Raw genomic sequence first — 18358 nt, forward strand, 5'->3', positions numbered from 1 at the left:
CTCTTGCCTTTGGAGATGTGTCGTGAAAAAGGTTGCTCTGGCCGATGTCATAGAAGTTGTTGCCTATGTTCTCCTCTAGAATTTTGATGGATTCCTGTCTCACATTGAGGTCTTTCATCCATTTGGAGTTTATTTTTGTGTATGGTGTGAGAGAGTGGTCAAGTTTCATTCTTTTGCATGTAGCTGTCCAATTTTCCCAGCACCATTTATTGAAGAGACTGTCTTTTTTCCACCGGATGTTTTTTCCTGCTTTATCAAAGATTAGTTGCCCAAAGAGCCGAGGGTCCATTTCTGGGTTCTCTATTCTGTTCCATTGGTCGATGTGTCTGTTTTTGTGCCAGTACCATGCTGTCTTTGTGATCACAGCTTTGTAGTACAGCTCGAAATCCGGCATTGTGATGCCCCCAGCTTTGTTTTTCCTTTTCAACAGTTCCTTGGAGATTCGGGGCCTTTTCTGGTTCCATACAAATTTAAGGACTATTTGTTCCAGTTCTTTGAAAAATGTCCTCGGTATTTTGATCGGGATAGCATTGAAAGTGTAGATTGCTCTGGGTAGTATGGACATTTTAACTATGTTAATTCTTCCAATCCATGAGCATGGAATATTTTTCCATCTTTTTATGTCTTCCTCAATATCTTTCAAAAGTGATCTATAGTTTCTAGCATATAGGTCCTTTACGTCTCTGGTTAAGTTAATTCCAAGGTAACGCATGGTTTTTGGTGTTATTGTAAATGGGATGGATTCCCTAATTTCTCTTTCTTCAGTCTCGTTATTCGTGTATAGAAATGCAACTGATTTCTGGGCATTGATTTTGTATCCTGCCACCTTACTGAATTGTTCTATAACTTCTAATAGTTTGGGAGTGGATTCCTTTGGGTTTTCCATATAGAGTATCATGTCATCTGCAAAGAGAGACAGTTTGACTTCTTCTTTGCCGATTTGGATACCTTTGATCCCTTTTTGTCTTCTGATTGCTGTTGCAAGGACTTCTAGTACTATGTTGAATAATAGTGGCGAGAGTGGGCATCCTTGTCGTGTTCCTGATCTTAAGGGAAAGGCTTCCAGCTTTTCCCCATTGAGAATAATGCTTGCAGTAGGCTTTTCATAGATGGCTTTTATGAGATTGAGAAATGTACCCTCTATTCCTACACTCTGAAGGGTTTTAATCAGGAAAGGATGCTGTATTTTGTCAAATGCTTTTTCTGCATCAATTGAGAGGATCATATGGTTCTTGAGTCTTTTCTTGTTGATATGATGTATCACATTGATTGATTTGCGAGTGTTGAACCATGCTTGCATCCCAGGTATGAATCCCACTTGGTCATGATGGATAATCCTTTTAATGTACTGTTGGATTCTATTAGCAAGGATCTTGTTGAGGATTTTGGCATCCATATTCATTAGAGAAATCGGTCTGTAATTCTCCTTTTTGAGGGGGTCTTTGCCTGGTTTGGGGATCAAGGTAATATTAGCCTCATAGAATGAGTTTGGTAGCTNGTATAAAGAGTTTAAACTGCAAAACTTATGAATTAAATATGTGTTTGTGGTTTATCCTTAGGAGACAAATTACGTGAATTTCCTCGACGTATCTTTTTTCCTAAAAAGCACAAAATGAAGCTTGTGCTGTTGAAGAGGGGCATGTCTTTTAGAGAAGCATTTCTGAATAATATTTTCCATCATAAGGAAAATGGCAGAACTTCCTTGTATCTTAAATTTTATCTTTCCATGTCCTGTAACCAGTTCATCTTACAAAATCGCCTGATTTGTAATCAGTAAAATGAAAATAGGTCTGCCAGGTTTGGAGCTCAGCATTCCACATTTTGTGATGAACGTAACAGGTGAACCACTCAGATGTTTCTAGAGAAAGATTATCACTAGGGTGGGTTCATTGGGTTCCGATACCATGGGCTGCTGTTGCTCTGAATTTTTTAAGACTTTATGTTATTTAAATTCAATTAATTAACATCTAGTATATTATTAGTTTCAGAGGAGAGGTCAGTGATTCATCAGCCAACAAAAAAAAAAAAAAGAAAAGAAAAGAAAAAAGAAACCTGCAATTTGCAATGATCTGGGTGGGACTAGAAGGTATTATGCTAAGTGAAATAAGTCAATTAGAGAAAGATATATGATTTCACTCATCTGTGGAATGTAAGAAATGAAACAGGATCATAGGGGAAGGGAGGGAAAAATAAAATAAGATGAAATCAGAGAGCGAGACAAACCATACGAGACTCTTAACTCGAGGAAACAAACTGAATTTTGGTTGCTCTGAATTTTGTTGACGTCCCGAGTTTGTTTATCAAGTCCCGGAAGATTCACAGCTGGTGGAACTCATCCAAGGAGGAGACCAGAATGAAGAATGAGTCAGGGAGGTGGGATCTCTCTGGTGGACTTCACTCCTGAGTCTTTCCACTGGGCTTCTGGTTTCTGTCACTGGCCAGCTGATGCTTGTGCAAGTGGGGAAAAGATTGCCTTGGACTCCCCAGCTGACTGGCGACGGAAGGGCTCACGGGTTCCGTGGTGATCTCCTTCCGTGCTGTCGTTTCATCATTTATAACCCTTGCATGGGCCTTCCACACACCCGCGATGAATTTGCAAGCCCTTCTTTACCAAATTCAGTCCCTCTGCAATTTTCTGTGCGGTAATGGGCTCCCTAAGCTGACGTCAGGTTGCCTAAGTGGGGACTGTCCTTTAGCTGCGTGAACACGCATGCTGTCAAAAGAAAAAAGAGAGAGAGTGCCCTTGACGTAGTACATCATTTCAAGGTCATTCCGTTTGTCCAAGGTCAGACATCGGGTTGTGGCTGGAACTGAATTACAAATCTAGACCTGTCCTTTAAGAGGGTGCATCTGGGGAGAAGGGAGACAAAGAACACCTTGGTTTTGAGGTCATTAAAAGTGGGATGCAGGTGGATTTTATATGGAAAATAGTCTGGAGAGTGACGAATGTGAATAGGATTCACCTTTTTCCCCACCCATCCAACTAGGAGCCCTATTTCAAAGAGGGTCGATACTTTATTTGGCTTTCTTCCTGTGTTGTAAGGCATGCAAATGTGTCTTGATAACGTCTTCATGTTTTTCCAGGGGTTGGGCACAAAGCTGGGATCTAAGCAGGCGCCAATCAGGCACTATGGGGGAAGGCATGACGTTGTGTTGCGGCATTCTGGGAAATCCACCATGGCTCTGGGGCACAACTCACTCTCTAAGGAGGCACTGCAGTTTCCAACTTTCAAGGTTTTGTTAATCTAACACAGAAGTCCACAAACTATTTTATAATAAAGACTTTAGGTTCTGATGATCATAGAGCCTCTGTCATGAGTGTTCAACTCTGCTCTTACGTGAAAACGGCCATGGATGGTACGTCAACGAATGGGAATGGGTGTGTTCCAATAAAACTTTATTTATAGAAAGGAGCGGTGGTAGACCAGATGTCAGTCACAGGCTGTGCTTTGCCAATGTCTGGTCTAATAGGGGCAGGAAAGTCAAATGGACATGAATGGAAATAAATACATGTCTGATAGGGCCCTATGGAATGCAGAGAAGGATCAACTTTGAATCTGAGGTTAAAAAAAAAACAACACATATTGAACAAAATTGCACACATATACCCTTCCACCGGAGCGTGACCCACATATCCAGGCCCCTCTCGTATTCCTCATAAACCGTTCTATTGCTCTCCATTCAGATGTAGCAAACTGTGACATTATCTTTAAAAACTGAGGTATAATTGACATGTAGCATGCTATCAGTGTCAGATGTACAAACGTAATGATTCGATATTTGTATATGTTGGGAAACGATCACCACCGTGAGTCTAGCTAACATCCGTCTCCAAATACAGTTACACATTTTTGTTTTTTATTTGGTTTTTGTTTTTGTTTTTTCAGATTCCACATCCAGGTGACATCATACAGTATTTGTCTTTCTGTAACTTATTTTCTTAGCAGGTTCATCAATGTTGTCACAAATGGTGGAATTTCCTTCCTTTTTATGGCTGAACAATATTCCATTGTGTGTAGATGCCACATTTTCTTTATCCATTTATCCACTGATGAACACTTAGGTTCCTACCATGTAGACATCATGCTTTTTATTAGAAATGTTTAATGTTGGTTCTTAAAAATGTTCCAGGGAACATCCACACCACAGCAGCTCACCTAATGCTAATGAAAAATTTGGGTCTTCAGTGAATGTCTATTAAATAGAATCATGCATATGGCTTATCAGAGGATTCTCGAAAGATGGAACAAATGGTCAGCTTTGTTGGTCTTCCAGGCAACTGGAAAAATATTCAGTGTGCTATATGCAATTAATGAATCCTTGAGCGCTACATGAAAAGCTAATGATGTACCGTATGTTGGCTAATTGAATTTAAATAAAAAATATTCAGCTTTATTGATAGACAAAAGTAACACCTTCTTAGACACGGGGAAATTGCATGTGTGCGCGTGTGCCCGGCCTCATGTGTCACGGCATACTTCAAACAATATTCTCACTCCACCCACATGTGAATGTTATGTTTCCTAGAGGGAATGAAATTTACAGGATTGGGGGAAAATGAGAAAGGGACCATGTTTATACAATAGAAACACCGGTGATGGGGCTCATCTGAGTTTGTCTGCTTTGGACAGGGTGCTTTAGAAGATGTCAGTGGTTCCAACATTGGGGAAATGATTTTAAAAAATTTTTAACTTTCTTTATTAAGGTTCCATTTAAAAAGCAGAGGAATTCTTTTGTCGTCATTTTTTCCTGAAAAAAATGATGCGTCTGTGTGTATGGATGCGTGCACATATGCATGTAATTTTATACTGTTCTGATAACATACTAATTTTTGTTGTGGACAAGCACACCTTAAACAGATATGAATTAAATCGGTATGTATTTTCTTTGGATAGGAGCATCTGATAAGCACATCTTTGGATGTTGTCTATGGGCTCCTATGTTCTGAGTTTCCTGGATTCTCTTCTTCCCTCGTGTTACTGCAATTGAGATGAATCCCCAGGTTCCCCACCAGACCCTTTATAGAACTTTCATAATGGTTGGATGGGAAAGTGCTCTAGTCCCAGTGGGAGTCTCTCTAAAAACCCTCTATAAATCTCCTTCTCTTCAAGAAACCAACCATTTGTCACAATAAATAAGTAAATAAGTAATCCTCTTAAGATGTGTGTATGTGTGGAGTGTGTGTGTGCGTGTAATACAATGGGAACTCTACCGTTTCTGCCTTCCCATACGTACTAAGTTTCCTTTTCCATTCTTCTCCTTTTCATATATACTCTCAAGGGGGTCTGTCTCCAGATAAAGACAAGTTCACCTATTTTACCGCTAAGTTAAACCATTCATACATGTAATCAGAATAAGTAAAACTAGGGGGGGAAATCTTTCTTACTAAAATGGGGTCTTCTATTTTGTTTGAATTACATAGTTAATGGCATTGATGTTAGCTGTGTTGGTTCCTTTCGAGGTATGTTTTAAAGTGAATTCTGCATTTCCGTGAAGCTCAACATCAGAAACCTAGAGGTCCTCTTCGATGAACAACTATTATTAGATAGGCAATGGATGCACTTTTAAAACGTCTTATTTGGGGCGCCTGGGTGGCGCAGTCGCTAAGCGTCTGCCTTCGGCTCAGGGCGTGATCCCAGCGTTATGGGATCGAGCCCCACATCAGGCTCCTTCCGAGGACCCTGCTTCTTCCTCTCCCACTCCCCCTGCTTGTGTTCACTCTCTTGCTGGCTGTCTCTCTCTCTGTCAAATAAATAAATAAATAAATCTTTAAAAAAAAAAAAAAAGAAAGGCCCTTTATAAATTGCTTTCAGAAACAACGCACTGAAATAATTCCTCAGGGGCGAGCTAGTTCACTCTCTGTGATTTTTTAAGGGTAAGTTATGGAAAGCAGAAAGGGAAATGCGAGCCGTCTGGAGTGGTTTTCCATGGAGGGACACGCCCAAGGTCATGTCTATGAGAATCATCAGCTTGTGCTAAAAAAAGGACTGGGATTTTTTTTCTTTGCTGTTCACTTGTCAGAACAGTGAGGCTTGGCAGAAATATTGGGATTTCCATCAGTATATATGTGGGGCACATTTTTAGAACTTCTTACCTTCAAGATATTTCATGACTATATTGAACTTCAAGAAAATGACCCCATAAATTTTTTCTTAGACCATTTCACTGTTTTACCCACACATACACACCCTATTGTTTTTTCCTGTGAACAATGAGTTTGAAGTGGGGACATTTTATTTTCAGCCATCCAAAACTAACTATTAAATGCTTGTTTGCAATGGCTTTGGTTAACAGCTATTGCAGCTCATTGCCCATGGGTGTGAAATGCACTTGAAGGCTAGCAGATTCTTGTAGAACGTATCCCTTTCCAACTTGGATAATCAGTCCAGTGTGTGCTGTCCAGTATGGTAGCTACCATCACCCGTGACCACGCTCTAGCTACGATGAAATACAACAATACAACAATACACTCTAGCTTCAATGAAATAAACACACATTTATTTCAGTGAGGTAAAAATACATGACATAAAAATAAATGGAATAAAATTAACTCAAATATAAAACCCAGTTCCTTGGCCACGCTAGCCACATTTCAAGCACTTACTGGCCACGTGTGGTCAAGGACTGGCATTCTGGAAAGCCGAGGTGACATAATATTTCTGTCATTGCGAAAGTTCTGCTGGACGGTGCTGATTAAGAGAAGGGAATATTTTGTGCAGAATTCAGTAGCCAAAGAGCTTTAAAGAAGTATTTTTTTTTAATCCCTAACGGGTGTTTCAAAAGTCCAGTATTCTGCAAACCAGAGTATCACATAATGTGGGCTCATTGTGCTGACCTGATGAATGTGCAGTGTGGATGGGGTCTTCTCTCTTTGGAACAGAGGTGGGAGAAATCAAAGCAGGAAACCAGTTGAGATGTCTACTCCCTGTAAAGAGAGCAGGTGGGTGGCATGAATCTTTTAACACTGTCGAAGCTTTTCAAATGAACTTGTTTTCCAATTTACTCTGTCTGTTAACCACCTGTATCAGCTTCCTGAGCCTTCCGTGACAAATGATCAAAACCTAGGTGTCTTAAAGAAACCCGGAAGCTTATTCTCTGTCACTTCTGGAGGCCAGAAGTCTGGGATGAAGTTGTGGGTCTGGCTGGTTCTTTCCGGGGGCCTCCAAGGAAGAATGTGTTGCGGGGCTCTCCCCAGCTCCTGGGACTGCCTGCAGTCCTTGGCAGTCCCTGCTTGTGGCTCCATGTCACATGTCTCCATGATCCCATGGCCTTTCCCCCCTGGGTCTCTCTGCATCTGAATCTCCCTGTCCTTACAGGGACACACCAGTCCTCCAATGAGGATCCACACTAACCCACAATGACCTGGTGCCCAGGGACACGTTTATGAATTGACAACAGAACCCATGAATGGAGAGGCCAGGAAGTATCAAGAGGTGTTCCTCGAAATGCCCTCAGGTGTATGCACAGCTGAAGCAGGCACCAGGGGTTCGTGCCTTTGCCAAAAGTTCCCACCTGATGGTTGCTGGGTGGCCACGTGCTGCCAGCATCAAAGCCTGCACTTTCAGGGATGGGCAACTGCTTCCATAGGACGTGTGGGTAAAATAGCAGGTCAGCCACTGATCAAGAAGACATTGTTATTCCCCTGCCCATGCTTTTGTATATCATTTTGCAGTTTTCAGGCCAGTTTCCGGAGGGAGTTTGCCACTGATAGGGCATGAGCCTGGGGCCAGAATGGATTTGCCAGGTAGCTCTACCACCCCGTTCTACTTATTTCCAGGTGTTGTCTGGCCTGTGTCATCAAGATAAGGACTTTCTGGAGCACCTGGGTAGCACAGCGGTTAAGCGTCTGCCTTCGGCTCAGGGCGTGATCCTGGCATTATGGGATCGAGCCCCACATCAGGCTCCTCCGCTATGAGCCTGCTTCTTCCTCTCCCACTCCCCCTGCTTGTGTTCCCTCTCTCGCTGGCTGTCTCTATCTCTGTCAAATAAATAAATAAAATCTTTAAAAAAAAAAGATAAGGACTTTCTTGCAAAGGGGCCATTTATCAGAAAGCAAACCCCACTGGTGAATGCATCACCCTCCACCCCCTATTTCAGGGTCAATCTGTAGACTTCCGTGTCTCTGCCTCCTGCCGGCAGGTTCATCCCGTCGCTGTGATTTACCACATAGGATGTTCCAGAAACATGTTTCCAAGTAGGCACCATGGTATGTGACCAGTAGAAAAGCAGGGAGGAGTTTCAATGCGGTAGTAAGAAGAGAAACAGAATTATCATGGAAACTAAAGGAAAGAATTTTTTTTTTTACTGTTTGTAATTGAAGTGTGAACATAATAGATGCCACACATATGAAGGAGATGAGTCTTTTTTTTTTGAGGTTATTATTTATTTTATTTTATTTATTTAAGTAGGCTCCACAGCCAACGTCATATGGACTACAGACTGAGCCAGCCAGGTGCCCCCAAGTTTATTGTTTATTATGGCCCTGATACGTTAACATGTAAATATGTACGGCATCTAAAAAGTATATATTAACATGTAAATATATAAAACATGCAAAAATAAAGGAGATGAGTCTTTTGACCCCAGAGAGGATGAGAATGGCCCGGAGTGACAAGGGCAGCAAGCAGTGACTCCTGTGTTCATGTACTGATTCCTAGTCTTCTTCGGCAGACGGTCATCAGCGGACCGTTTATCAGGTCGTGATTACAAGAGCGAATAGCCCTAACAAGGCAAGGGGAAGAACAAATAGCCAAGGGGCCAACACTCTGGTGTGGGAGGAATGGTCTCGAACCGAACTATCCCAAACACAAACCCTACATCCGTCATTGCTACGGCCTTTGGCCACTCAAATGTCCATGCTTCTGCTCATGGCGGGAAGCACTGTTAGCACTTACCAGCCTGAGAAGCCAGGTCTCCCGTGCCGCTGATTGAGGAGGACTGAAGAAGACTGAGCTGGACTGAAGACGCCCCACAACGTGTGATGCATGCACTGAAACGAGGCATTTCAGTAGGAGTTGAGTACGAGGTCATTACGCTCAATTTATGGCACTTACCAGGCTTCCTGAGCTCATAGAAGTGTCACTGTGGAAGCCGAGAGGTAACTGTGAAGGTGAAAGGGGAGCATTTTATGGAGAGTAATTACAACTTGTAAAATCTGAACCCGTCGACCCACTCAACCCATGACCCGGAGAAATGTCAGGCACGGTGTCCTCCGGTTTCATTTCTCTGGGCAGCCAGGCTGACGGCTCTGCTGTGAACTTTGGATCTTACCTTGATGGTGAGGTTGGGCCATTTCAGAACGTCGAGAAGTTCAGCAAGCATCCGCGTCACGGTGTCAGGTACTAAAGAGACTCTGAGTTTTACTTTCTGGTGCACAGCTGAAACTCAATCCCTAAACCGAACACATCATAATCACATAAAACAATAAAGTTGTTGTAAATGAATTTGCAAGTTATAAACAGAGATTCTAGAGTCCCTTGTGGGTAAGAGGGTGGACAAACATGGGAGATAGTATAAGGACACGTATCTGTAGTCTTAAATATAAAGATGAGAATAGCAATGTCAAGTAGATTGAATAAAGTATAATGTAGGACAACACGATATAATGCAATATGTAATATAACATACAGCATATAATAAACATAGCACAGTATAATATTAATATAATATATTCAATTGTATTGTTAAATGCATATTTTTTGCTGGGTGATTATGTAGGTACTGATAATAAAAGAATAAGATAGACAGACAAAAATCCCAGCACTCAGCATTGGTGAGACAAGACCCAATAAGCAATAGCTATATTACATGATTGGCTTTGCAGGATTGTAATCCTGTAAATTGGCATTACAGGATGCCAACAGGTGATCAGTGCTGTAGAAAAGAGAAAAGCAGAAGGGGATAAAGGGATTTGGGGTGCTGAAGGTGTGGATTGTTGTAATGTGAAATAGGGCCGCCTACAGTTCTTTGTGCCCCCAGGACATACTGTGGATGAGCCTTAGAACCATGACGCTCTGGGAAAGAAGCCAGACACCAGAACCCGCGTGGTGTATCATCCGTTTATAGGAAACTTGCAGAACGGACAAATCCATGGAGTGAGAAAGCCTACCATTTCCTTTTCTACCAATGGGATTAGATCAAGTTTTCGACATCGAGAGGAGGAGATTCAAAATCAGTATCTTCGAACACAGCTCTGTCAGCCACACTGCATGACTAAGTCTGTTTCTTTAGAACGCTAATGATGGGTGCAGCCGAATGTATTCACATTTGCCTTTGTTCCTTGTGCTTTGGGTGTCACAAGTAGAAAGATTGTTGCTGAGACCAATGTCAAGGCGCTTTCTCCCACGAACTGTTGTCTTCTCAGAGTTTTATGGTTTCGTGTCTTTTGTTTAAATCTAAGAGCCCCTCAACAGTTGAATGGATGAAGAAGCTGTGGGATAGGTACAATGAAATAGTACTCAGCCATGAGAAAGGAACACATCCTGCCATTTGTGACAACATGGATGGACCTAGAGGTTAAGAAAGTCCTTGATCCCTAGACACACTGTCCAATGGGCAGGCTAATGCATGGACAAAGGAAAATACACACTGTGTTTGGTCAGACCAACCTTCAGAATGTCTTGCCCCAGCCTGAGCGTGGAGACCCATCTTGTGTGTGGACGAACCATGAAGAAACTGGGCACCAAGGATGTTGGCCAGAGCAGCTACCCGAACAAATAAACAAGGAGAAAATGACAAGATTTTTGTTTGCCAACAGTTGTTGGCAATCTCTGATTCCCACTTGAGTCTAAGCAGTCCGGCAACTTTCCTGTGTCACAGTTTCTACAAGAATGGTGGCATTATCTTAGAATCTCTCCTTGAAATTGTTCAATGCTCCATTTTGAATGCTGTTTTTATTTTGATCTCTAATTGCTATGGGACTTTATAGCTCTGGATAAAGTAAGGAAACACACTCTAGATTCTCTGAGGCCACTGGGGCCATAAGACGGGAGACTAGTTGGAGCCAGCAGGTGAAGAGGGATGGAGACTTGGCCAAGGTCAATGGAAGGGTGGGAGCAAGAGAACAGAGGGAAGAGGGAACCAGCCAAGGCTTTGGGGCTGGGAGGGACGTTATCAAAATAGAGTCTTAGAATCAGACAGGGCAACAGTGTCGGTACCTTTCTCCATGCCCAAGCAAAGCCCGAGACCAAACTCACCACAGAAGAAACAGCATTATCATAATTGCATTTGATTTATGAATCTAAAGTCTTGGCAGTCACACTAAAGTATTTTCATTTTCAAACAAATAAATCATAAAACTTTACTGATAGAAATTCTATGTAGAAATGTGGCATTTTCTTCCTTCCTTCCTTCCTTCCTTCCTTCCTTCCTTCCTTCCTTTCTTTCTTCCTTCCTCCTTTCCTCCCTCCCTCCTCTTCTTTCCTTCCTTCCTCTTCTATTCGTTCATTCATTCCATCCTCTCCTGCCTCCTTTCATTTTTTTGGAGGGGGGGTGGTGGGCAGAGGATACGGGTAAAAGGAATTCAAATAAATCTCAAAAGTGCACAGTGAAAAGTTGAAAGGTTGCAAGTCCCTTGATGCACCGTTCCCTTACCGACACAGGCACTTCAAAGTGAAAGAGAGGAAACCCAGATTGGATGCCCCCCGGAGATTCGATTTAGATGCATGAATATTTCCAGGTTTGTCTTCAGAGGAGTGAGATGTGGCCATCAGCACACATGTCACCCACTGTGTATTAGTATGTGATGGATTGCTTATCTTGCACCTTTGAAAAATGCAGCACCAGATGCTTTTTCACTTTTGCCCCTGCATGGAATTTAAAAATCTTTCCAGAGAACACAAGGTATTGACACATTCATTTCTCTTAAGAAATAATAACTTACATAGGTAAGACCTGTACAAAGATCTACATACATATTATTTTATCATAATAGTCTGGTGAGCTAAGTGACGAAACGTGGGATTTCAGGTCGGAAAAAATGACGCATTTTAAATGGATTTGACCCACCTAAATTTTAAGAACTACTGGATGACAATGTGGAGATCAATCACCAGGGTTATTTTCATCACACTGCAGAGTATTATTAACTCACTCAAGCAAACGGATTCCTTATGATTTTTGTTGTTGTTGTTGGTTTTAGTTTGGATTATACATGGTTTCTCTTCTCGTGATGGAGGATTCTCATGGGAATAGTAGTTGGTTCTGTTCTCCTCTATCTGTAAAGCTCTAATTAAAAAGAGCTTAGTTAGGGGCACCTGGGTGGCACAGCGGTTAAGCATCTGCCTTCGGCTCAGGGAGTGATCCCGGCGTTATGGGATCGAGCCCCACATCAGGCTCTTCCGCTATGAGCCTGCTTCCTTCCTCTCCCGCTCCCCCTGCTTGTGTTCCCTCTCTCGCTGGCTGTCTATCTCTGTCAAATAAATAAATAAAATCTTAAAAAAAAAACATGAAAAAAAAAGATCTTAGTCAATCAAAAACTTTCTTTCTGCTATTTTGTACAAATTGCAAATAAATTAGGCAAAAGGAGATTTTTAATATAACGTGGGATCAAAATACAATAGTTTCCATGAGTTGGGACGGCACTTGGAAGGGCTGATAGCTCGCCACAGCCGCTGGGACCACGGGACCCTGGGGCATCCTCGACTTGCCAGCAAGCACCCACGCACACCCAGTGTCATGTACTCATTGTCACCACCATGCTGCAAGCTGCCGTTTAATGTTTTAGAGTTGGTAGAGAACCATATGGGTTGATAGTCTAGGAAAATTAGACTTTACCCATCGCAGACCCTTCACCTTTAATATGCACGAAAATCATGTGATAAATTTGTTCACGGGTAGATGTGAACAAGTCAGCAAAAGTAGGGGCAGGAGGCGGTGCCTGTTTCCTCAAGCTCTTAGGGACGCTGATGCAGCCTTCCAAGGACCACACTTGGAGGAGTGAGATTGCTTGCTCAATGCCCCTCATTGAACACTGGAGGATTCTCCTCACCAGACCAGACGGTGCGCGGATAGCCGCTGCCAATCGTTGCGTGACTGTAGAGCACGTCCGCTAACCCTGTGTCCCTTCCCGATCAGGCTCCTCGCTCTGACTGATAAGCCTGCTCAGTGTGACTGTAACGATGAGATACATATGAGAAAGGTACAGACACACATGCATATATCACAGTGTTTGAGAAACACCCATTTGTTTTAATTAATATGCTATATTCTATATGATGTACACATACACACATAAACATATATATAACTATATTTATCACAACATTATAAGAAATGGATACATATCTATTATATGCATTATATATGCTAGTGGTCTGCTTATCTATTACCTATCATCTATCATCTATCTATCCATCCATCCATCCTATCTATCTATGCATCCATCCATCATATGCCTATCCATCTATCCATCCATCTGTACATCCATCCATCCCTATATCTATCTATCTATCTATCTATCTATCTATCTATCTATCTATCTATGGACCCATCTGCCTATCATCTATGTATCATCTATTCAATAAGGAATAGGTTCTCCCTCCATTCTGATTTATTTCTAATTACCACTCCCTCCCTCCTTTCTTTTCTGCTTGGCTGGGGGCTCTTCCTTATAAACTATTTCTCCATTCCCCAATTAAATCTATTCCATTTACGTACAAAAAAGAAAGCCACTGTTTTCTTTTTCTAATGGATTTCTCTACCTCTCGTCTCTCTGTGATATTCTGGGCCTTTTTTTTAACTTCCACGTGGTCTATGCAAAAGAGATTAGCAGTTTTCAACCATTTTGTTTTTCTGATAATAATGGGGAACAATGATATGGATGCATAACATCTCAGTTTGGAGGAAGTTTTTTTTTCTCCTGTAAGACCTGTCTGTAACATGCATCTGTAGCTTCTTGCCTGAAATGAGAATCATTCCTTTTTTATGTGTCTCGAAACACACTTTGAATACAGATGCCGATTCAACCAACTTGAGTCAAGAAAACACAGGTTCACCTCCTTTGCATGGGAAATTGTTCGTTCCTGTTACTCTCTTTGCGACACTTCTTGTTTTGAGAAGTCCCAAGGATCTTTATTTTTAAGCAGCAAATGCTAGAAATCTAGAAACTCTATTAGAATGAAATTCCCTCTAGAGATGCTAATTTTCTCCCCCCATAATGTGTGATCTTGGAGTGTAGCCTCACGTTGCTGATAATTTTAAAGTGAGCTCTTGCTTCTCACAATTGCTTCGAACACTGTTGCACAGCTGTCTTCCCAAAAAGGAGGACTGTGGTTCCAATTATGAAGACATAGCCTCACAAATGGTGATGACCCAAAGGCAGACACGAAGACGGTCATGTTCTGCCCATGTTCATGTAGCTAGTACGTCTGTCCTTAATAGTGCAATAATCAGATTGTTTTCCCTCTTTCTGATCTATGACTGCACACAGAACACTGTGCAGTCCAACTTTCCATGATGGTGGGAGTGTCTCTTCTCCATCTGGGCTGCCCGGGTGGTACCGCTAGCTACCTGTGGCCGTTCAACACTTCACATGTGGCAGGTGCAACATGAGGAAATAGCTTAATTTTTTTATTATGCCAGAATAAAATGAAATTTACCATCTTAACTATCTCTAAGCGCACAGTTCAATAGTTAAGCATATTCACATTGTTCGATAGATCTCCAAACTGTTTTCATCTTGCCAAATTGAAACTCTATACTCATTCAACGTGTTCTTATTTCCTTCCTCCAGCCCCCAGCTTCCACCATCGACTCTGTCTCTGTGGATGTGACTCCTACGGGAACCTCATATAAGTGGAATCTTGCAGTATTTGTCCTTTTGTGACTGGCTTATGTCACTCAGCACCATGTCCTCAAGCTTCAGCCATGTCGTGGTGGGTGTCCGAACAGCCTTCCTTTTCAAGGCTGAGGCATATTCCATGGCATGGATGGACTACGTTTTGCTCAGCCCTTGATGGCTCTCACTTTTGGCTCTTGTGAATAATGCTATTCTAGAGCATGAGTGAACGACTGTATTTTTGAGTTCCTGCCTTCAGTTCCTGTGAGTATGTACCCGGAAGAAGAATTACTGGATCAGGGGGTAAACCTACGTTTACTCTGTTGAGGTACCACCCAACCGTTTTCCACAGCTGCGGCGCCATTTTACCTTCCCGCGAGGACCTGAATACTTTATTGTAATCAAATTTAAATATTTGGAACAGTCTTCTATTTTACACTTAAAAAGTATAAAAAGCTACCTTGAAGTTTTAGGAGTCCAAGTCGAAAAGCATTGCAATTTGAGTAAACTAATACTGACTATCAAGCTAAAATTAGTACTGGTATCATCTTGAATTGAGTGCAGAGACCGGCATCCTGGCCATCCCTGCTTGCAAGACCACTACAGGTGAGGCTGGATGCAGGAATGTGAAAGTTCAGAGGGCACACCTTGCGTTGATGACTCATTGTTCCCCAGGAACTGGGGAAGTCTGGGAGAGGACATTTGTCCAGAGATATTCCCTTGGGTCATGATGACTTCTACTTAGGAAAAATGATCAGAGAGCACACACAAGGATTGTCCTTATGGGATGGACTCAGGAGGGTAGAATGTCCGACATGGCAGCTCAGGGCTCCAGATGAAAGCATCCCCGGGGCCACGAAGGTCATCACCATGTTAGGTCACTCCGGGCTGTAACAAACACCACATGCTTGTGGGCTCTGGCCACAGGAATTCATCCTCCCTCAGTTCTGGACACTAGAGTCTGAGATCCAGACGGGGCAGGGCCACTGAGATCCAGGTGAGACAGGCCCAGGCTCCCTCCAGAGGCTCCGGGAGGGGCGGTCCTTCTTGCCTCTTCCAGCTTCTTGGGGCTCCAGGCGTCCCTGGACTTGTGGCCCCATCCCTCCCATCTCTGCCTCCATCCTTGCGTGGCTTCTCCTCTGTGTCTGTGTCTCCTTTTTTTCTTTTCCAAAGACACTTGTCATTGGATTCAGGGCCACGCACATCCAGGATGAGATCCCTATGTNTTATGTTAATTAGATCTGTAAAGAAATTTTTCTAAATAGGGTCACATTCACAGGTTCTGAGGGAATAAGTATGGACATATTCTTTTGAGAGACACAATTCTACCCACTGAACTTACTTCTGCAACCGTGTCTTGACTGAAGCCACCACGTACCGTCCAGACTCCAGAGGAAGGGAATTGAACTCCCATGTTGCGATGGGGTGTTTTAAAGTCACCTTGTACAAGATTATTTAATTCGGGAGACAGTGGCATGTTTGGAAAATACAGCCTGCCAGGACTGTGAGTTCCTCAATATCCGACCTCAGCCCAAGGCCAGTCCACTGGCCTGACCTGCTAACCGGTGGTGTGGCATTGCTTCTGTTTTTTATTACAGTTGACATTTCCTGACTACATTCCAAGTGAGCAGACATGGCTATGGCTGACGTTCTTTTGGGCACTCCTCTGCTTGGAGGTAAAAATATGCTTGCTATTGGTTTTTTAACAGGCTGTGTTTTCTAATTGAAGTGAACTGATCAGTTCATAGGTATTAATGGATGCTTCTGGTTCTTAGCGATTTATCATCTTGATAGGTGAAATATAAGCACATATACACATTATCTTTCCATCAGTCCATTCATTCATCCATCCATGCATCTACCTGTCCATCCTTCCATCTGTCCATCCCTCCATCCATCCATCCACCCACCCATCTATTCATCCATCCATCCCTCCATCCATCCACCCATCCATCCATCCATCCATCCATCCATCCATCCATCCAACCATCCATCCATCCATCCATCCATCCATCCAACCATCCATCCATTTATGCACTCCAATATGTTTGCACACACACACATACACACACACACAAACACGGNATCCATCCATCCATCCAACCATCCATCCATCCATCCATCCATCCATCCAACCATCCATCCATTTATGCACTCCAATATGTTTGCACACACACACATACACACACACACAAACACGGAGAGAGATTGATTGACAGTGCTTTCCACCCTAATAAATTTATTTCGAGACGCTTCTTTCTGCATTTTTAAAGTGCTTGTTTCAATGCCGACGTGGAGAATTCAACATAGCGTAATTGACTTGAAGGTCATTGCCACATTTTAATAATATGTTGAAGAGAAGTCATCCAGCTGATCAAACAGCAGTAACACCCATTTAAGAGGGAAAATAATCCCCTGTGAAAACAAACCTGTACTGAGAGCTCTCTTTTGTGCGTCTTCTGCATTCAAATTGGTTTTGTGTGAGCAAAGATAAACACGGCTGGCCTTTCACTAACACAGAGATGCTTCTGAAATCATGACCCTTGTCGTAAATGACCTAACAAATATTAACAGAAACGAGATGATCCTCGGTCAGAATGCAAATTTCTCCAGACCGTGCTGCTTGCAAGAGCCCTCACTTTCCTACTTGCTTGTCTTTTGTTGGAGCATGTGAATCAAGGCGTGTTCTTGACCATACCATCCGAGTGAAGTTAAGCAATTGTCTTTTTGTTCTTATGGTCATTTCTTTCAGGACAAAGAGAACATTAGATCTATGGTGGACGCAGGTGAGTACAGGTGTCCCAGGGAGCTCTCCTCGGGTGTACGCAGATGAGGGACATAGAGGGACCCCAGCGGAGGCTGTTCAAATTAATTCCTGATGCGTGTGGTACAGGGTTGGGCACAGCTTTGTGAGTTTGCGAGGGCTGCCATAACAACGTACCACGAACTGAGTGCCACAAGTGCCACAGATTTATTCTGTCCCGGTTCTGGAGGCTGGGAGTCTGAGATGCAGGTGTCGACAAGACTGGGTCCCCCTGCTGGAGGCTCTGAGGGGGCATCCATTCCAGGACTCTCTCCCAGCTTCTGGCGGCTTGCTGCCAATCCTTGGTGTTGCTTCACTTATAGAAGCACCTGCCCCATTTCTGACTTCGTCTCCACGTGGTATCCTGTGCGTGTACCTGCCTGTGTCCACATTTCCTGTCTTACAAGGACGCCAGACACCATGGAATACGAGTCCCCGCTCTTCCAGGATGACCTCATCCTAACCTAACCGATCCCACCGAGAGCCGAGACTCTATTTCCAAACGAGGTCACAAGCGCAGGTATTGTGGGACAGGACTCTGATGTATCTTTTTGCAGCCATCAGGGTTCTCGCTTGTTCAACGCATGCCTATCAGTGGTGCTCTTGGGATGGTCTTGCTATGAGTTGGGGATTGTGTTTGCTTATCCTTTGGAGCCAGGTTGCTCCAGGCTCAGGGACTGATTGACCCGGAAGCATCCTCCCACATCTCCTCACTCTGTCAGCGATGGAAAACCAACTGGTCCTTCCTTTTTTTTTTTTTTTTTTTTGTTTTTTTTTTT

The sequence above is a fragment of the Ailuropoda melanoleuca genome, chromosome X (genome assembly GCF_002007445.2).
Source record: "Ailuropoda melanoleuca isolate Jingjing chromosome X, ASM200744v2, whole genome shotgun sequence".
In the NCBI taxonomy this organism is placed as follows: Eukaryota; Metazoa; Chordata; class Mammalia; order Carnivora; family Ursidae; genus Ailuropoda; species Ailuropoda melanoleuca.